General features: G+C 43.7%; 1 non-coding gene across 1 annotated transcript; it reads left to right on the plus strand.

Moving 5' to 3' along the window:
• The first annotated feature begins 909 nt into the window (after positions 1–909).
• Positions 910–982, plus strand: TRNAD-GUC (transfer RNA aspartic acid (anticodon GUC)). Its single transcript has one exon. It is a non-coding gene; the product is annotated as a tRNA-Asp (tRNA).
• Positions 983–22,550: the final 21,568 nt, after the last annotated feature.

The raw sequence follows: 22,550 nt of genomic DNA on the forward strand, positions 1-22,550 counted from the left end.
GGTTAATGGTACATCTACTGTGGGCAGGAATCTTGGGTTCTGTTTGTTTTTCCTTTGTTCTTTCTTTCATTAAACATTTCCTCAAAATTTACTATAGCCAAGCCCTGTTTGAGGCTCTGCAAATACAGATCAAACCAAGTAACATGGTAGAGACAGCTGGTTGACCACTAATATTCCCTTTCCCCTTCTTTTTTTCTTTTAAATTTAAAATTTTTTTTGTGGGACTTCCCTGGTGGTCCGGTGGTTGGGACTCCGTGCTCCCAGTGCAGGGGGCCCAGGTTCGATCCCTGGTCAGGGAGCTGGATCCCACATGCTGCAACTAAAGATCCCTCGTGCTCCAACTAGGACCGGTGCAGCCAAATAAATAATTAAAAAAAAATTTTTTTTTAAAAAATATTTTGGCCGTCCCACGAGGCCTGGGATCTAACCTGTGCCCGCTGCAGTGGAAGCGCGGAGTCCTAACGACTGGACCAACAGGGAAGTCCCCTCCCCTTCTTTCTTTTTTTTTTTTTTTTTTTTTGCAGTACGCAGGCCTCTCACTGTCGTGGCCTCTCCCGTTGCGGAGCACAGGCTCCGGACGCGCAGGCTCAGCGGCCGTGGCTCACGGGCCCAGCCGCGCCGTGGCATGTGGGATCTTCCCAGACTGGGACACGAACCCGTGTCCCCTGCATCGGCAGGCGGACTCTCAACCACTGCGCCACCAGGGAAGGCCCCGTACTTTCCTTAATAATAGAACTCATGAGTTTTATTTGGCACGTGGTTGTCCAGTTGATGGCTACATTTCCGAGCTTCTTTTGGATCTAAGTGTTCATGTGATTAAGTTCTGAGATGTTCATGGGAGCTTATGTAAGATGTGAGCAGAAATGATGCATGCTCCTTCCAGGTCTGTTTGAAATATGGAGAAGGAATTCTCTGGTAGTCCAGTGGTTAGGGCTCTGCACTGTCACTGCTGAGGGCCTGGGTTCAATCCCTGGTCAGGGAATTAAGATCCCACAAGCTGTGGCCAAAATTAAATAAATAAATTAAATAATGGATATGTTCTCTCTTTGCTCTCCCCTTTACCACTGGCTGGGATGAAGATCTGTTTGCAGGAGCTAGAGCAGCAACCTTGGGCCCAGAGGTTGTGTGTTGAGATTGTCAATGTTTCTACCCTAGAACCACCTAAGTCTGGATTAGGTGAGAGAGAAATAAACTTGATTTTGTCTGAGCCACTGGAAGCCTGGATTGTACCCAGGCTAATAAATCTCTGGCCTCCACCTCTAGTGAAAGAAACAAAAGAGGCAGTTCCAAAAAAAAAAAAAAAAGTGTGGCAAGTGCTGAAAATAAAGATAACCCCATGGCGTTGTGGGGCTATAAATTAGGTCATGCTCAGCATAGGCTGGGATGTCCATTGATGAAGGCTAATTGAGAAGGATCCCCAAAAAGGGTCCCCACAGATGGAAACTGGAGTAGGGTAGGACACTTGAATCAATTAGGATTCTTTGGCTTTAAGTAACAGCAACAATGAAATCCAACAAGGACTATCTTTAAGGGGTCATTCATTTATTCAACAAACATTTACCTATCACCTACTATGTTCCTGGCACTGTTTAGGTGCTGGTGATATGGCAGAGACTAAAACAGACAAAACCCCCCAAATCAAAACAAAACTCTGCCCCATGGATCTTATGATCTAGTGGGGAGAAATTTATTATCTCACAAAACAAGAAATCCAGAGATAAGTGGTCTTGGGCTGGTGGATACAGACCCATATTCCTTCCATCTCTTCACTCTGCCATCCTCAGTGTGTAGACTTTGTCCTCAGCCTTGTAACCTCATAGTTGCAAGACCGTTGCCACTGCTCCAGGCATCACATTGCATGCACATTAACCCAGTGGTGTAGAAGAGAGGCTGTTTCCTCCCATACAGCTCTTCTTTTATTATCTAGAAAGAAAACTTTCTCAGAAGTCCTCAGCAGACTTCAAGTCCCATTTTCTAGAATTGTATCACAGTCCTGATAAAGTCACTGGCAAAGGGAAGGAAACAACCATGAGTGGCTTAAGTCAGTGATCTCAAACTCTTAAAAATTATTAATGACCCCAAAGATCTTTTGTTTGTGTGTATCAATTAATATTTGCTGTATTCGAAGTTAAAACTGAAAATTTTGAATATATGTGTTTATTAGTTCATTTAAAGTTACCCTTTACATGTTAACATAAATAACATTTTTTAAATTAAAAAATACTATATTTTCTCAAAGAAAAAAAATTAGTGAAAAAAGTGGCATCATTTTACATTTTTCTATATCTCTTTACTTTCTGGATTAATAGAAGAAGCTGGATTCTAATTTCTGCTTTTGCCTTCAATTCATTGTGATATGTTGTTTTACTTGAAATATATGAAGAAATTCTGGCCTCACAAAGATACGTTGTTGCAAAAAGGAAGGCCTTGTGGACCCCTTAGAAGGGGTTCTTGGACCACACTTTGAAAACCACTGGTTTAGATCAATCAAAACTCTGGGCTGTGAAGCGGCTTAGCTCCCACCCCTAACTCCACACAGCTCAACCTTCTATAACACATGGCTGCTTCCATTCCTGAACAAAATCACAGTTCTCTTAGCAAGGAGAAAGGAGAGTGACTATTGGGTAGGCAACCCACAATCTTTGCCACAAACTACTCTGTAGTAGTGTTTTTCAGACTTATTTGACTGTATCCATAGGAAGAAATACATTTTATTTTACTTATTTTTTTACAAATGTATTTTATTTATTTTTGGCTGCATTGGGTCTTAGTTGGTGCGTGTGGGCTTTCTCTAGTTGCAGTGAGCAGGGGCTACTCTTCATTGTGGTGTGCGGGCTTCTCATTGCAGTGGTTTCTCTTGTTGTGGAGCACAGGCTCTAGGCGTGAGGGCTTCTGTAATTGTGACACATGGGCTCAGTAGTTGTGGCTCACAGGCTCTAGAGGGCAGGCTCAGTAGTTGTGGCGCATGGGCTTAGTTGCTCCGTGGCATGTGGGATCTTCCTGGACCAGGGCTCGAACCTGAGTCCCCTGCATTGGCAGGCGGATTCTTAACCACTGCACCACCAGGGAAGCCCAAGAAATACATTTTACATACACTACACACATACATACAACAGAAATAAAAGTTTTGTAAAATAATACTTAGCCTTACGGCATGCAGTGTGCTCTGATATTTTCTATTCCTTCTATTTCTTTTTTTTTTTTTTTTTTTTTGCCGTACGCGGGCCTCTCACTGTTGTGGCCTCTCCCGTTGCGGAGCACAGGCTCCGGACGCGCAGGCTCAGCGGCCATGACTCACGGGCCCAGCTGCTCCGCGGCATGGGGGATCTTCCCGGATCGGGGTACGAACCCGTGTCCCCTGCATCGGCAGGTGGACTCTCAACCACTGCGCCACCAGGGAAGCCCTCTTTTCTTTCTTTTTTTTTTTTTTTAAGTGCTGGCTGTAACCCATTATTTCATTTCATGACTCACTATCACTCATGGGTCATAATCGTCAGTGTGAAAAATACTCCTCTCTAGGGACCTGTTGATTGATTGGATAGAGGGGCTGGACCGAGGTATACAAGAGGAGGGAATACAACACGAATTGTCTCAAAACTGACCAGAAAAATTTCCTGAGGTGCCCGTGTTGACCCTGCCTTTTTCCTTGTGGTAATTTTTTAAAAAATTTATTTTATTTATTATTTATTTTTGGCTGTGTTGGGTCTTCGTTGCTGCACGCGGACTTTCTCTCGTTGCAGTGAGCGGGGGCTACTTTCCGTTGAGGTGCGCAGGCTTCTCATTGCGGTGGCTTCTCTTGTGGAGGAGCACAGGCTCTAGGCATGCGGGCTTTAGTAGTTGTGGCATGCAGGTTCAGCACTTGTGGCTCACGGGCTCTAGAGTGCAGGCCCAGTTGTGGCGCACGGGCTTAGCTGCTCCGCGGCATGTGGGATCTTCCCAGAGTAGGGATCGAACCTGTGTCCCCTGCACTGGCAGGCGGATTCTTAACCACTGTGCCACCAGGGAAGCCCCTGTAGTGATTTTTATGTTTATTAGGAGGAAGTAGGCTCAACTCAGTCTTAAGTTTAAAAAAAAAAAAGAGAAATTTATTGACTCACAGAATTGGAAAGCCCAGGAACTTCATGAGTGTCAGGTCTGGAACCAGGTGCTCACATGCTGGGTATCTATCTGTCTCTAGCTATAAACTCCGATGCCGTCCACATTGATATAAATTTCAGGCAATAGTGGCCCCCTTCAGCTGCTCAACTTTAAAACCCACAGAGGAAAGAAAACTATATCTTCCCAGTAGTTCTAGAAAAATGTCCCAGTGCTGATACTTACTGGCCAAGCCTGGGTCGTATGTCCACCTTAGGAAGTGGATGTTGATTGTGATTCCCATCTGAATCACATGGGATGAGAGTGGACAGGCAGGAGCTCTCTAGTGGAGAATTGGGAAGCTGTCACTTGAAGAAGGAGAGAGAATTCTGAGCAGGCAAAACCAGGAGATGTTCACTATCCCACTTGTCATGAAGAGAAAGAAGGCATTGGGTCTTCAGCAACGTTATATTCCTAGGGACTGGCATAGACTAGGCTCAGAAAATACTTGTTGTAGGAACAAGTCCTATTTGTTTGCATGACAGAGAACACTGAACCAATTTGCATGTTTCAAAAGGTAGAAGAAGTCTGGATAGACCAATAGATCAATGGAAGAGAATAGAGAGGCAGTTTAGACTGACACATACATGACAAACTTATTTTCAACAAAAGCACCAAGGTAACTCAGTGGCGAAAAAATAATTTTGTTTTTCAATGAATGTTGCTGGAACAATTGGACATTCATACTGAAAAGAAATGAACTCGATTCATACCTCACACCATACATGAAAAATCTTTGAGATAGATCATAGGCCTAAACATAAAAGCAAAAATAAGAAGCTCCTAGAAGAAAATGTAGGACCCACTTGGAATGGACAAAGATTTCTTAGAACATCATAAGCACTAACCTTAGAAGGAAAAATTTATAAATTGGACTTTATCGAAATTAAGAAAATTCTGCTCTTTATAATTCACTGTTAAGAAAACAAAAAAGGCCACTGAATTGTATACTTTAAAATGGTTAAAATGGTGAATTTATGTAATGTGAATTTTATGCCAATTAAAAAAGTTTAATAAGTATCATACAGCTTGATTGTAAAACTAGGATTCTCAAGTACATAGAATATTATAAATTATATTGTTGTCAAGACGACTAGAGGACAAAATTAAATCACTTCAGGGAAAAAAAAGAACATGAAAGCCACAGACTTAGAGAAAAAATACTTGTAATACATAGATTTGATAAAGGAATTGTATCTAGAATATATAAAGAACTCTTACAATTGAATAAAACAGAGATGACCCAACAAAAATACTGGATAAAATGTGAATTCCCTGTCAGTCCAGTGGTTAGGACGTGGCGCTTTCACTGCTGTGGCCCGGATTCAGTCCCTGGTTGGGGAACTAAGATCCTGCAAGCTGCATGGTGCAGCCAATAACAGCAACAACAAAATACTGGATAAAAGGTTTGAACAGACACTTCACAGAAAAAAATATATGTATGTCCAATAAGTACATGGAAAAATATTCAACATCATTGATCTTCAGAGAAATGCAAACTAAAAACATAAATATCATTACATACCTTTTAGAATGACTTAAAAAAAAGCAAGACAGACAGTACCAAGAGGTGTCAAGGATATGGAGCAGCTGGAACTCTCATTCGTTGCTGGTGGGAACGCAAAATGGTACAGTCACTTTGAAAAAGAGTTCGGCATTTTCTTATAAAGTTAAACATATAGATACCATATGACTTAGCAGTCCTATCTAGATATTCTGTGTCTTGATTGTGATGGTGGTTACGTGACCATATACATTTGTCAAAACTCACGAAACTAAAAAGGATGAGTTTTACTGTATGTAAATTGGACCTCAATAAACCTGATGACTTTAAAATAAAACTAACAAATGAACAGACAGAAAACAATTGACAATAACAAGCAATGGTGAGGATGCAGAGTGAGTAAAATCCTCATTGTGATGGGGGTATAAATGGTAAAACAACTTTGGAAAACTCTTTGTTGATTTCTTATCAAGTTAAACATACATCTAACATAACAGAGCAATTCCACTCCTAAATATGTACCTGAGATAAATGAGTGCATATGTCCACACAGGCTTGGACAACAATGTTCAGAGCAATTCTTTCCATCGTAGCGAAAACCAGGAAACAACTCAAATGTCCATCACTTGGTGACTGGATAAACAAACTATGGTATGTTAGGGACTTTATTTTATTCACATCTGTCTCCCCGGTACCTAGGATACTTGCCTGCCTAACACATAATAGGGTGCTTAATAAGATTATGTTGTGATGGTTATTGATTCTTAAACTTTAGTAAACAACGTCTATATGAATATGATTATGTAAATATTTTCCACTGCAGAACAACGTTAGTGGACCGACATAAAGGGAAATGGAACTTCCTCTATGGTACCATCTTCTATCACGTGGCCCTGGTCCCAAGGCTCCCGTAACATCTTATCCCGTTGTCTCAAAGTGTGGTCGTACCTTTCCACCAATGGTGTGCTGGAGCTGTCGTGCACCAGCTCACAGAAACTGATCGTACACATCTCTTCCCAACTCCATGCTCAGTGACCTCATGTTGGCAGCTCGGAATTGGCCGTGGTAGGAGGATTTACATCCCAAATTGGAAAACAAGACATATCAGGGCTTCCTGCCAGGAGCCAGTTGTTGACCACTTACTAGCACATCACTGCTTAGTCCTGTCCCTAATCCCTGGCTGTCTCTTGGTTTCCTTTTGGCTTCTCAGATCTTCCATCATCTGTGTAACGATTCCTCACACCAGATTCCTACTGTGAGTGTTTCTGCCTTCACTAACAAGACATTAAACTTGTTGAAAGAAGAGATGCATTTCTTTACTTTTTGCTTTTAGAAGATCTAGGTCTTTAATAATAGAATTTGTATGAAAAAAATCTTCCTTCTTGATGGCATTTTTCATAGAGCCTGTTGACTTCATGTTCTAATTACTTGTTCTTATGTCTTCCTGGGCCTGGTGCCCTTGTGTCATGCATTCTTAGGTTAATTCTACCAACTCTTGCAGACCGTGTCTCCTGCTTGTTCTGGTTTCCACTTTCAATTTTCTGGTGTATATCTTTTTTTTTTTAAGATTTTTTTGATGTGGGCCATTTTTTAAGTCTTTACTGAATTTGTTACAATGTTGCTTCTGTTTTATGTTTTGGTTTTCTGGCCGTGAGGCATGTGGGGTCTTAGCTCCCAAACCAGGGATTGAAACTGCACCCCCTGCATTGAAAGGTGAAGTCTTAACCACTGGACCACCAGGGAAGTCCCTCTGGTGTATATCTTGAATTCACTTTTTTTTTAGCAGGGTTATGCTTGTTGGATATGGAAATACAGGTTTAAAGCACTTTCTTGCTTAAAAACTTGAGCTCTGTATTCTGAAGGATTTCCTTGCCCTGATATTTCTTTTATTTATTTATTTATTTATTTTTGGCTGCATCAGATCTTAGTTGCAGCACTTGGGATCTTTCGTTGCAGTGTGCGGGCTTCTCTCTGTAGTTGTGACATGTAGGCTCAAAAGTTGTGGCACGCAGGCTTAGTTGCCCCGTAGCATGTGGGATCTTAGTTCCCTGACCAGGGGTCAAACCTGCGGCCGCTGCATTGGAAGGCAGATTTTTAAAAAAAATTTATTTATTTTATTTTAGTTATTTATTTTTTGGCTGTGTTGGGTCTTCGTTGCTGCGTGCAGGCTTTCTCTAGTTGCAGCGAGTGGGGGCTACTCTTTGTTGCGGTGCTTGGGCTTCTTATTGTGGTGGCTTCTCTTGTTGGGGAGCACGGGCTCTAGGTGAGTGGGCTTCGGTAGTTGTGGCTCGCGGGCTCTAGATCTCAGGCTCAGTAGTTGTGATGCACAGGCTTCATTGCTCCGCGGCATGTGGGATCTTCCTAGGCCAGAGCTCGAACCCATGTCCCCTGCATTGGCAGGCGGATTCTTAACCCCTGCGCCACCAGGGAAGTCCGGAAGGCAGATTCTTAACCACTGGACCACCAGGGAGGTCCCTGATATTTCTAAACACTAATTTTGCGTTCGGCGTGTTTATTCTATTTTGTAGCGTATACACGGATAGAAAATTTTTTTCAGTAACCGTATTTTTAATTTCCAAATTCTTGTTCTGAGGTGACTTCTTGAAATAAAGTTGGAGATGACTATGCTTGTATCTACAGAAAAAATATGGCCAAAAAAGTTTTTTGCACAAACAGCATTGAACAGCAGTAATTAAAATAAGAACTGTCTGTCACACATACTGTGTGGGTGAGGCTACAGGAAAAAAGACACTAGCATACATTGATAGTACAAAGTGATACAGCTTCTACGGGGATAATTTACCAATCTGTATTAAAAATACACTGGCATTTACCCTTTGACCTAGCAATTCCACTTCCAAATATTTATATTACACCTGCATACATACAGAAGAAAGTGAGTACAAAGTTTTTGTTGCAGCATTATTAGTCATTGCAGGAGTGGAAACAACCAAAGTTTCCATCTATAGGGAATGACATAGCCACACATGGAATAGTATGTAGTGATAAAGAAAAACATGAGGAAGCTCTCTTTTTCTTGATATTGAATGATCTTCAAGATATAATGTTAAGAGAAAAAAGCAGAGTGCAGAAAAAGTCTGTACAGGATGCCACCTTTTGTACAAGGGGACTAAATATTTATGTTTGCTTAAAGAAATACAGGAAGTGTTCACAAGAAACTAACAAAAGTGTTTATCAATGGTAAGGGGGAGAGAGAGGAACTAGGTGGACAGGGATGGGTGGAAGTCAGTTTTTCCAAGGTATGCCTTTCTAGATCATTCTGCTTTTTGAACCTTATGAATGTATTTTCTATTAAAAAAAAAATGCAAAAAATTTAAAGCCAAAATATATCACTCACTTTTTTTTTTTTTTTGCGGTACGCGGGCCTCTCACTGCTGCGGCCTCTCCCATTGCGGAGCACAGGCTCAGCGGCCATGGCTCACGGGCCCACCAGGGAAGCCCCTATATCACTCACTTTTTACATGCCAGGTTCTCTGCTGAGGGCATTTCATACAGCAGCTCATTGACACCTCATGCCGAGAAGCAGGAGTAAAACCCTGACATCACAGCGGGGGAGACTGATGCTCAGAGAAGTTCAGTTACACTGTGACTCTGTGATTTGAACACGATACGTCTGACTCCAGATCTTTGCTCTTCCATGTGGCTGACCACCTCTCGATTGTATATTTTATTTCCATTTTCCTGTGTCCCCACCCTGCCCAAGTGAATATGTAATACATAATTCTCATTGTAGGATAGATTCAATTTTATAATGAATATTTCTAACCACAGCAAAGAGAGCAGAGGAGAGGGGCAGAATCTGTACTCAACAGCTTGTCACTTGGGCCACAATGAGAGCTGCAGCGGTAATGGCTGATTAAGATAAGATGCCTCCTAAATATCGTATATTAACGCATATATGTGGCATCTAGAAAATTGGTATAGATGACCTTATTTGCCAAGCAGAAATAGAGACACAGACATAGAGAGCAAATGTATGGATACCAAGGGGGAAAGGGGTGGGGTGGGAGGAATTGGGAGATTGGGATCGACACATATACACTTTATTTTTTTCTTTAGAATTTTTAAAAAAATAAATTTATTTTTGGCTACATTGAGTCTTTATTGCTGTGCGCAGGCTTTCTCTAGTTGCAGCAAGCGGGGGCTACTCTTCTTTGCGGTGCGCAGGCTTCTCTTGTTGTGGAGCACGGGCTCTAGGCGCTCAGGCTCAGTAGTTGTGGCTCGTGGGCTCTAGAGCGCAGGCTCAGTAGGTGTGGTGCACGGGCTTAGTTGCTCCGCGGCATGTGGGATCTTCCCGGACCAGGGCTGGAACCTGTGTCCCCTGCATTGTCAGGCGGATTCCCAACCACTGTGCCACCACGGAAGTCCCAACACATATACACTATTGATACTCTGTATAAAATAGACAACTGATGGGAACATACTGTATATCACAGGGAACTCTACTTAATGCACTGTGGTAACCTAAATGGGAGGGAAATCCAAAAGGGAGGGGTTAGACTTCCCTGGTGGCGCAGTGGTTAAGAATCCACCTGCCAATGTAGAAGACGCGGTTTCGAGCCCTGGTCTGGGAAGATCCCACATGCTGTGGAGCAACTAAGCCCATGCACCACAACTACTGAGCCTGTGCTCTAGAGCCCGTGAGCCACAACTACTGAGCTCACGTGCCGCAACTACTGAAGCCCGCGTGCCTAGAGCCCGTGCTCCGCAACAACAGAAGCCGCCGCAAGGAGAAACCCACGCACTGCAATGAAGAGTAGCCCCTGCTCGCCGCAACTAGAGAAAGCCCGCACGCAGCAACGAAGACCCAACACAGCCAAAAATAGATAAATAAATTAAAAGAAAAAACTTATAAAAAACAAAAAAGCAAAAGGGAGGGGATATATGTATATGTATGGCTGATTCATTTTGCTGTGCAGTAGAAGCTAACACAACATTGTAAAGCAACTATACTCGAATAAAAATTAATTTAAAAAAGATAAGATGCCTTACTACTAAGTGAAGTAAGTCAGAGAAAGACAAATATCATATGATATCACGTAGATGAGGAATCTAGGGTATGATACAAATGAACTTATTTACGAAACAGAAACAGACTCACAGACATACAAAACAAATTTATGGTTACCAAAGGGGAAAGGTGGGGGAGGGATAAATTAGGGGTTTGGGATTAGCAGATATAAACTATTATATACAAAATAGATAAACAACAAGGTCCTACTGTGTAGCACAGGGAACTATAGTCAATATCTCATACTAAGCTATAATGGAAAAAATTTGAAAAAGAATATTATATATATGTATTATAAATATATATATAACTGAGTCACTTTGCTGTGTACCAGAAACTAACACAACATTGTAAGTCAACTATATATTTTTTGGCTGTGCCTCGAGACTTGCAGGATCTTAGTTCCTGAACCAGGGATTGAACCCAGGCCATGGCAGTGAAAGCACTGAGTCCTAACCACTGGACCGCCAGGGAACTTCCGTCAACTACACTTCAATAAAAAATAAAAATTAAAAGAAAAAACAAAAGACAAGATGCCTTCAAGAGAGGCATTAAAAAAATGTGACTGGGGAATTCCCTGGCGGTCCAGAGGTGAGGATTCCACGCTTCCACTGCAGGGGGCACGGGTTCAATCCTGGTGGGGGAACTAAGATCCTGCAAGCCGCAAGCTGTGGCCAAAAACAGAAACAAAAAATGTGATTAATCTTGACTCAACTTCAGTTTGAATTGATAGTCCAAAAACCAATTCAATAACGCTTTCAGGGCTTCCCTGGTGGCGCAGTGGTTGAGAGTCTGCCTGCCGATGCAGGGGACACGGGTTCGTGCCCCGGTCCGGGAAGGTCCTACGTGCCGCGGAGCGGCTGGGCCCGTGAGCCATGGCCGCTGAGCCTGCGCGTCCGGAGCCTGTGCTCCGCAGCGGGAGAGGCCTGCGTACCGCCAAAAAAAAAAAAAAAAGAACTGGGGAATTCCCTGGCAGTCCAGTGGTTAGGACTCTGTGCTTTCACGGCCAAGGGTCTGGGCTCAATCCCTGGTCAGGGAACTGAGATCCTGCAAGCTGCGTGGCACAGCCCAAAAAAAAAAAAAAAAATCCATAAAATAATATTAGTGGTATCAGGAAAAATAGTAAAAGACTGTGAAATAGTAAAAGAAAAATACTGATTGTCCTTTGGAATGCTAGATATTGTTTAGGGAACCCTTTCAGGTTATCTGATTCTACAGGATTCTGTGCTTTCTTTGTCTTTAGCTATTTTGCAATGCTATAATTTGTACAAAACTGATACCAATGAAAATGATTCTTGCCTGTAGAGATGCAAGTGAACTTTGTCCAATGGAAATTCAATTGATTTCCACCCTATGGAAGAGATGGTTTCCACCATTAACATGTGACCCATGGACATTGACCTGTTTTGCATCTACTAGCAGTTTCATTTCAGCATTCTTGACTTCCTAAATATAATTTGTCTTTGGTTTCTCCTTTGATTCAGTATTCACATCTTTCTGATTCTTTTATTAACGCATGAGTTCAATAAAATCTTTGACAGGTATTTGCTTGATTTTTTTGAATGAATGTTATGATTTTACCTCTTCAGACTTATCTTTTATTTATTTATTTTTTTGCGGTACGCGGGCCTCTCACTGTTGTGGCCTCTCCCGTTGCGGAGCACAGGCTCTGGACGCACAGGCTCAGAGGCCGTGGCTCACGGGCCCAGCCGCTCCGCGGCATGTGGGATCTTCCTGGACCGGGGCACGAACCCGTGTGCCCTGCATCGGCGGGCAGACTCTCAACCACTGCGCCACCAGGGAAGCCCCAGAGTTATCTTTTAACAGCAGTGAGTGTCATGGAGACAAAGCAGATGAGGGGCAGACAGGGGTGGACTGGTGTGTGGGAACTATATTAAATAAAGTGATGAAGATGGCCTCTCTGAGAAGGTGGCATTTAAGCAAGGATGTTGGGTCTCAGTTTTCTCATCTGTAAAATGGCTCCTAGGCTCTCCAGGACTTACTTTCAGGGAATTTATTAATTCTTCCAGTGGAAAGGATAGCTCTACACTGGTCTCATTGACAGTTTCTTCTTACAGACATTTTTGTGACCAGTAGCAGTAATTCAGAAGCCAGCTGACGAGAAGCCACCAAGTCCTTGTCGTTCATTTTGGCTGCCCAGCATCCCTTTTGTCCTCCCCTGGCAGCAGCACCCCAGTTTTCTGCTGGGAAGCCAGCCCTTCTCCACTCTTTGTCCATGTGGTTTGGGAAGATTCCTTCTGTCCCCAGGATTCAGGAGTGAGCACGTGACCCAGGCCTGATGGATAAGAGCATCACGTCTTACTGGCCAAAGTGATTGGCTTGGAATGATTCACCTGGGCCACTGAGAGCCCTCCTCAGAACTTTTCTTGGAACTATTGTCAAAAGGGTTCTCTCTTGGGACATCCCTGGCAGTCCAGTGGTTAGGACTTCGCGCTTCCATGCAGGGGGCCCGGGTTCGATCCCTGGTCGGGGAACTAAGATCCTGCAAGTCGCACAAAAACAAGGGTTTTCTCTTTCCATTGGGGTCGCCGTGCTGGTGGGAGATAATCCTGGAAGCAGTGTGCAGAAAGCGCTTCAGGAGAGTGAAGCCAGCATGGGGAGAAAGACCCAAGAGCTGATAGAGAAACTGAATACTGACAACTTTGAGCCTCTGGATTCAGCTACATCTGCTGTCCCACCAACTTGCGGTTTAAGCTTGTTTAGGCTGGGCTTCTATTTCTTACAAATGAGACTCCTGACTCATATTAAACCCCAAATCATTGTAGCAAAATGCTCTGACCAGCTGTGCTTCTAAGATCTGATCAGTTTACCTAGATTAGCTCCATAAGCATTTTGTTATTACGTAGTGATTTATAGCCTACAGTGAAATCAGAAAAAACTGGGTGCAAATTATATCTCTGTTACCTAGTGGTTGGATGACCTTGGAGAAGTTTGATCAAGCATGTAGAACTATTTACTGAGTACCTCCAGGCTCAAGGTGTGGAGTCATGAACAAGACAAAACATTGCCATGCCGGGACTTCCCTGGCAGTCCAGTGGTTAAGCGCCACGCTTCCACTGCAAGGGGTGTGGGTTCGATCCCTGGTTGGGGACTAAAGTCCCACATGCTGTGTGGCCAAAACAAAAACAAAAACGAAACATTGCCATGCCTTTGGACTAGTGGGGAAATTAACTTTCCTGAATCTCGGTTTCCTCATCTGTAAGATGGGTATAAACACAGTATCTGATTCTCAGTGTTGCTATATTAAATATTACTATCTTTTTGCTGTAGATGGGAGTTGAGATGAATTCCAAGTGGTCGAGAATTCTTGTAGATTTCTACATGTTGGAACTTTCTTCACTTATTTATTTATTTTTATTTTTAAAAATTAATTTGTTTTTATTTTTGGCTGTGTTGGGTCTTTGTTGCTGTGCACGGGCTTTCTCTAGTTGCAGCGAGCGGGGGCTACTCTTCGTTGCAGTGCGCAGGCTTCTCATTGTCGTGGCTTCTCTTCTTGTCGAGCACGGGCTCTAGGCTCGTGGGCTTAGTAGCTGTGGCTCGCGGGCTCTAGAGCACAGGCTCAGTAGTTGTGGCGCACGGCTTAGTTGCTCCACGGCACCTGGGATCTTTCCAGGCCAGGGCTGGAACCTGTGTTCCCTGCATTGGTAGGTGGATTCTTAACCACTGTGCTACCAGGGAAGCCCCTTCATTTATTTATATACAGTATTTATTAGTCACCCACTACATGCCTGTCAACCTGGCAGAAAGGGGGCTCAGGTTCAAATATAAGCTCTGCCACTCCTTAGTCAAGGGGCTTCAGCCTCTGAGGCTTAGTTTCCGTAAAGGGGGCCGCCTCGAAGTGAAAATGAAAGGAGAGAAAAATAAGCAAAAGGAAAATTTTAAATGTTGAGGAGAAGTTTGACGAGAATGATCTACAAAACCTGGTTGGATTTAAAGTTGGATTGTGGTGCTGGTTGTACGACTCTATGAATACACTAAAAACCATTGAATTGTACATTTCAAATGAATGATTTGTACGGTATGTTAATTTTACCTTAATAAATTTGTTTAAAACCCCCCTTCCTTTTCACAAAGTAGAGGTCACTATTTTATGTTGGTGTCTCCTATTCTCTTTTTTCTCCTTGGATCTCTGTTTGTTAATATTGCTGCCGTGCAACACTGTATTCTTCCTTTTTTTTTTTTTGCTGTTCGCGGGCCTCTCACTGCTGCAGCCTCTGCCGTTGCAGAGCACAGGCTCCAGACGCGCAGGCTCAGCGGCCACGGCTCACGGGCCCAGCCGCTCCGCGGCATGTGGGATTTTCCTGGACCGGGGCGCGAACCCGCGTCCCCTGCATCGGCAGGCGGACTCTCAACCACTGCGCCACCAGGGAAGCCCAACACTGTAATGTTTTACTGACTGGTTTCACCTTGGAAGTTGATAATATGCTAACTGGCTATTTGGGGCATATTTTCTTCTCTTCATCATTTCTTTGTATTTAAAACAATGTGCTTATTTCTTTTATTTCCTCAGTTCACATTCATTAATGTGGAGTTACTTTAAAATAATGTTCTAATGCAGTGGTTCTCAACTGCGGGGCGGGGTAGTGTCATTATCTGAAGACATTTTTGATTGTTGAAATGGTTGTTTGTCCCACCCTCCCTGTCTTTGGAACAAAGACCAGACCAGACTTTGTGTTTGAGATATTCTTCCTCTGTCCCTTGGCTGAGGTGAACTTGTGCTGCTTCGTGTCTCCTTAAATATCCTCTCTTCTGGACAGGATGTTTCTGAAGGAGGCAGAACATCTCAGCTAACTTTAGTTTGCTATTTTCAGCCTGAATTTGTTCCTGGGCAAATCAACCACGGTCAGAGTATCCTCCCCAGGTTGGATGTTTCTTGCACGATGCCCTGGGGTTTTATGGAATGCAAAAGCTTAGTTTTACTAAGATCTGAGTCATAAAACCTGGTATGTATCTGGGTTAGGGCAGCTCATCCAGTCTAAAAAAACCCTGAACTGCAGAAGGTATGGCAAGATGGGTGTATTGCTTAGATTCCTTTTTTGATGCAAGTAGAAAAAACCAAAAAAACAAAACCCCTAAACCTCCTGAGAATTGTGCCTCTAGGGGACTGAGAAGCTGGGGTACTTATCCACTGACTCCTGTATCCCATCAGTTGAGGATGACCCCTGGTGGCATCAAGTCCCTGGCACTTTTTCTGGGCTGCCCTGCAGCCTGTGCTGAAGACAGTCTGCAGGCTGGGAGACCCAGGTGGGAGGCTGAGAGCAAGCCAGTGCTGTCCACCATAGCTGTAGCTCACCTCAGAGGATTTGGTGTGGGGCACTGAGAGCATCGGCTATAAAGAGAATACATATGTCGGCTTGTGGAACTGGAAATATGGGGGGAATTCCAGTTTCAGGCAGTGCTGGATCAAGGACCTCGAATCATGCCAACAGAACTTGGGTTCTCACTACCGTTTAGCTCTTCTCACACTGTGTTGTCTTTATGCTCCACAGAGGGCTCCTGGCGGCTCCAGGCTCAGTCCTACCGGGCCAGGTACCCCAGAAGAGAAAGCCTCTTTTCTAACACCTGAGCTGACTTTCCTGGCCTGACTTGAGTTACATGCCCTCTGTGGCTGGGAAGCTGTGGCCCTCTGATTCTCCAAACCTGAGTCATCACATGCAGTGGTGCGCTGATAAATGTCTAACAACTGGCTTTTGGGGAAAACAAACAGTTTGATTTGTAGTGTTTGCCAACTCCTGTGGTGTAAATACTCCTACCATAGCCAATTCAAGTTACCACCGTGATGTCAGCTAGCTCACAGAACTCTTGTAATTTCACCAGCAGCTCTTGTGAGCCTGTTGGAGACAGCTCAAGCATAGTACTCGTCACATGTCTGCCCTTTAGCCCAGGCAGTTACACCACCCCGTGCAATCCATGTGGACTGAGAGTGGGAAAGGGGTGGTTCCTTAGAGGAAAATCAGGGTGTGGCTATAAGAATAAGAGTGACTAGATGCTGGAGTGGCAAAAACAACATATGTCCATCCAATGTCCAATGGCGTCTATCCATCATATTGTATTAGTTCACATTTGCAGCCTTAATGCTGAATAAGAAATGTCCTCAAAACCTTAGACTAATAAGCATTTAAAAAAAATTTATTTAATTAAATTAATTTTTGGCTGCGTTGGGTCTTTGTTGCCGTGCGCGGTTTTTTCTCTGGTTGCAGAGAGCGGGGGCTACTCTTCGTTGAGGTGCGCGGGCTTCTCACTGCGGTGACTTCTCTTGTTGTGGAGCACTGGCTCTAGGCGCACGGGCTCAGTAGTTGCAGCACGCGGGCCTAAGTGCTCCGTGGCATGTGAGATCTTCCTGGATCAGGGCTCGAACCCGTGTCCCCTGCATTGGCAGGCGGATTCTAACCACTGTGCCACCAGGGAAGCCTGACTAATAAGCCTTTACTGTTATGCTCATGGGTCTGCAGGGCTTGGCTGGGCTCAGCTGGCCAGTTCTGCTGCAGGCTGAAGGCGTGCTGGGCTGAGCCACCCCACGTGTTCCTCATCCTCTTTGGAGCAGTCACTACTTGAGAAATGTTCTTTCTCAGGCACCCACGGGAGCTCCTGAGGCCAAGTCAAACTCATGGAAGGCTCTGCTCGCAGGACATTTGCTAGCATTCCATTGGTCAAAGCAAGTCACGTGGCCAAGCTCAGCTTTGGGACTGGGCAGTGCGTTCCACCCACAGTGGGAGGCCCTGCAGTGTTACTAGTTGGCTCACAGGTTAGTGAAAAGCTACTATACGTATTATTTATGTTATTCTGCGAATTTCTTTGTTCACTTAAAGCCTTATGGACGTTCATGGTCAGCAGGTGCAGATCTCACTGGTTCTTTTGAACATTTGCATAAAATTCCATCCTACAAACATACCGAAATTTATCAACCATTCCACTAATGAACTAATGATGCATGTTTATGTTATCAGGTATTTTTCCTTTTTTTTTTTTTTCCTTCCCCCCCCTCCTTTTTGCTTCAAACATACTGCAATAAACATCCTGGTACCTATATTTGTATATGTTCTTTTTCTAGAGCAGGGGTCAGCAAACCAAGTTTCACAGACCAAATCCAGCCCAGTACCTATTTTTGTAAATGAAGTTTTTTATTGGAACACAGTGAAACTCATTTATTTACATAATTTCTATAGCTGATAGCTGCTTTCCCAGTACCCCGGCAGAGCTGAGTCATTGAAACAGAAACTGGATGGGCCACAAAGCCTAAAATATTCTCTCTCTGGCTCTTTACAGAGAAAGTTTGCTAACCCCTAGTCCATAAGATGGAGTCCCCACTATGGAGATACTGGCTAAAAGGAAAAGGATATGTGTTTTAAAATTTTTAATAGATATTGACATAATTATTTCCCAGCAGTTAGAATATCCCTGCTTTATTAAAGTTATACATGCTTGCTGTAAAGATAAAATTAAATACAGAAATGTATAAAGAAGAAAACCCACTCCTCTATTGCAGGAGTTATCAGTTTGGTGTGGTACTTCCAGTCAATACAATCAATGCAGACACACATACACAGACACAGTTCCTTCCTTCCTTTTTTTTTTTTTAAGACAAGAATGAGATCAGTTTGTTCCTGTAGCTATTATCCCTGAAACATTTTTGTATGATTCTGCCTTTTTCCAATGGCTCATATCCAAAGAGATCACTGCAGGTGTCTGGACACAAAAATCCTAGCAGTCAGTGCCCTTAAAAGTAGAATTTCAGGGCTTCCTTGGTGGTGCAGTGGTTAAGAATCCGCCTGCCAATGCAGGGGACACAGGTTTGAGCCCTGGTCCAGGAAGATCCCACATGCTGCAGAGCAACTAAGCCCATGTGCCACAACTACTGAGCCTGCGCTCTAGAGCCCGCGAGCCACAGCTACTGAGCCCACATGCCACAGCTGCTGAAGCCCGCGTGCCTATAGCCCGTGCTCCACAACAAGAAAGGCCACTGCAATGAGAAGCATGTGCACCGCAATGGAGAGTAGCCCCTGCTCGCCGCAACTAGAGAAAGCCCACACCCAGCAACGAAGACCCAACATAGCCGAAAATTTAAAAAAAAAAAAAAAAAAAAAAGAATTTCAAGGGACTTCCCTCGTGGTCCAGTGGGTAAGCCTCCGAGCTCCCAATGCAGGGGGCCCGGGTTTGATCCCTGGTCGGGGAACTAGATCCCACATGCATGCTACAATTAAGAGTTTGCATGCTGCAACTGAAAGATCCCGCATGCCACAATGAAGATCCCGAGTGCCGCAGCTAAGACCTGGCGCAGCCTAAAAAAAAAAGTAGAATTTCAATTCATCATGTTGAAACCTAGAACATTTGTTGGCTCTGAGAAAATAATGCCCTCAGTCCCTGAAGAAGCCATGTTCGTATGACTCTCGTGCTTCAGATCATCTGGTGACTTCCTAATTCAGTGAGTTAAAAATGCAAAACGTATACTGTAGCCTGCAAGGCCTCTGTGACCCAGCGCTCAGCCACTCTGCTGGCGCTGCTCTCCCCCTTGGTCTCTGTGCTGTCTTTCACTTCCTCAAATTTGCACCAAGCCCTTTCCGGGTTTGTCCTGGGTTGGTCAGAATTCTTTCAGTTGCAAGGGACAGAAACCCAATTCAAACTGGCTTAAGCCCAAAGGAGTGTATTGACTCATGCGATGGAAAAGCCCCAGAGAAGGTTGGAATGAAGAGTGGACGCCTCATCCCCATTGGTTGCCTCTGGTCTCTGCTGTGTTATCTTCATTCTCAGTCTCTCCCAAAGGGATGTGAAGACTCAGCTTGCATCCTAAGTAGCCATCCTGGTGGAAAGAGTGGTACTTTCACTTGCTCCCAGTGGCTCTAGAAAAGAGCCTGTGGATAACACTTACTGAATCAGGCAGGGTCAAGTGATATCCCTGAACCAATCGCTGTGATGATTCGTTGATAACTAGGCATCAGGATACACTGATTAGCCAACCCAGGGTCTCGTACCGCCCACCCTCCCCACCAGAACTGGAGGAGAAATCTGCCCCACCTGAAACTCAAGCACTGCAGTCAGGGAGTTCCCCAAATGGAAACCAAGGTGATGTTACCCAAAGAATGAACATGGCTGCTGGCAGGCAAAAAAGACAGTTGTCCACAGCGGGCCCTTTATACATATTGCTTCCTGTGCCAGCAACGCCTTTCCCCCACTTTCCACCACGACAACAGGGTTATTCTTTGTAGCTTGGTACAAGAGGCAAAAGATTGAAAATGGCACAAATGTCTATTGAAATAAGGGATTGGCAAAAATTGTGGCTTTTATTTTTTTTAACATCTTTATTGGAGTGTAATTGCTTTACAATGGTGTGTTAGTTTCTGCTTTATACCAAAGTGAATCAGCTCTACATATACATATATCCCCATATCTCTTCCCTTTTGCGTCTCCCTCCCTCCCCAAATTGTGGCTTTCAAAATGTGGTTCTAAGATCAGCAGTCGCACCTGGAAACTTGTCAGAAATGCACATTCTCACCCTCAGTCTACTGGGTGGGCCCGGCAGTCTGTGTTTTAACAAGGCCTCCAGGTGATGCCTGCCGTTCTACACGTAAGTTTGAGAACCACCGAGTTTGAATATTAATGTTGAATCATAAAATAGAAAGTTATTGGGTATTTCAGTTTCAGAAACCATTCTCTTAGAGGCTGAGAATTTGAATGAGAGCAAGTTGCTCATAGTTACAAAAGCTGCCATCCTTTTCTGGCGCTGAACTTAGCCATTCAGGTTGTTTTGTGCCATCACTCCCATAGCTTCTGTGGCAGCCACTATAGGTGGGCTGCTCTCCCAACGTCCATGCTCAAAACTCTTCTCCCTTGCCTAGAGGCCAGAAGGCTGAGAATGATATTTTCCAGCCCCTTCTCTCCTTAAAGCTAGGAGTGTCTCTGTACAAGGAAGCCTGCTGAGGGGTTCTGGAGAACCCTCAACATAAATAGGGACGAATGCAACTATTGTGGCCTTCTTTCCTTCCCCATTGTTCTTGTCTGGAATGTGGATGTGATGACCAGAGGTGCATGGCCACCTTGCAAGCCAGAATATGAAAGCCAACATGTTAAAGATGGTGCAGCAGGAAAGCAGGAATCTGAGATGAGACGTTGATAGCCTCACTGAGTCACTACACCAGGCTTGGACTGCCTTCTCCTAATTTCTCGGGAGAAAAATAAAACCCTCTTTTGTTTAAGCCACTGTACGTTGGGCTACCTGTTACTTGCAACCAAGTGCATTCCTAATACACGTACTACAGTCTTTTCTGACCCTGTTTGAGATCTTAAAAAAAAAATGGCAGGGGAATTCACTGGCGGTCCAGTGGTTAGGACTCCGTACTCTCACTGCCCAGGTCCCAGGTTCGATCCCTGGTTGGGGAACTAAAATTCCACAAGCTGAATGGTGTGGCCAAAAAAAAAAAAAGAGACAAATGTATTAACTTTAAACTACAAAAAAGAAAAACATAAAATCGGAATTAATATGACTATAAACCAGAATTTTATAGCAGCATTATTAATTGTGACACTCAGTCTTCATAAAAATGCCCCTATATATGGAAAGCAATTTGTTGGCTAGATTACCTCACTTCGCAAGAACGCGAAGTGTTGTGTGGTGACTGCCAAGAAGCTGCAGCCCACAGCAAACTCAATGAATAATAATCTAGTCATTTAAACTACAAAATAAAGTCAAAATTTTCTGCAACATAATAAATTAATGCAAAATGTGGGTACATTTGAAAATCTCTCATAAGACATGAGGTTGGACATTCCAAAGTCAAAGGTCCTTAAAATAGCTGTGCTCACTGTCACACAGTAAGTGTGCTTCAGGATCACCGTGGGACGTCTTCTCTAGAGTCTGATGAAATTGATTATACTTTAAGCCAATTGAATATCCAAGCTCCTAAGATGAGAAAACTTTGCCAAAATGAGCTTTAGGAGCAGGCAGACTGAGTGATTACCTTCTTGGTTTGAAACATCAACCGTCCAGGGTAGGCACTGTGACTGTCCCCAGTATCAGTTCACTCCTCCCTCTGTTATTTAGGCCATTGTTATTTTGTATCGTTTGTCACTCATAGCCAAAGTGAGTCGAAATTGATACATAGCTCTGCTTGATTTTTTAAAAATATATGTAAGTGAAAAAAATATTTTATGGATAGTGGTGGTAGTTATACACTTGGATACAGGTGCACAAACTCATATAACTGTACCCTTAAACTTTTATTGTATGTAAATTACATCTCAAATAAAGTTGAGGAGAGAGAGGAAATAAACAAAAGAATATATATATATATATTTGTCGTTGTTGTTGTTGTTGTTTTTGCGGTACGCGGGCCTCTCACTGTCGTGGCCTCTCCCGTTGCGGAGCACAGGCTCCGGACGCGCAGGCTCAGCGGCCATGGCTCACGGGACCAGCCGCTCCGCGGCATGTGGGGATCTTCCAGGACCGGGGCACGAACCCATGTCCCCTGCATCGGCAGGCGGACTCTCAACCACTGCACCATCAGGGAAGCCCCAAGAATATATATTTTTTAATGTAAAGAAAAAATATCTGTTTTTGTCAGGATTTTCCAAAGAAACAGAACAATAGAAGATATATATAGGGAATTCTCTGGTGGTACAGTGGTTGGGACTCTGTGCTTTCACTGCTGAGGGATCGGGTTCAATCGGGTCAGGGAACTAGGATCCTGCAAGCCGTGTGGCACAGCCAAAAAAAAAAAATTTGAAAAAGAAGATATATATATATATATATATATATAATATATTTATGTATTTTGGCTATGCTGGGTCTTCGTTGTGGTACGCTAGATCTTTGTTGCGGCATGCAGGATCTTTAGTTGTGGCATGCATGTGGGAACTAGTTCCCCG

The sequence above is a fragment of the Phocoena phocoena genome, chromosome 15 (assembly GCF_963924675.1).
Source record: "Phocoena phocoena chromosome 15, mPhoPho1.1, whole genome shotgun sequence".
In the NCBI taxonomy this organism is placed as follows: Eukaryota; Metazoa; Chordata; class Mammalia; order Artiodactyla; family Phocoenidae; genus Phocoena; species Phocoena phocoena.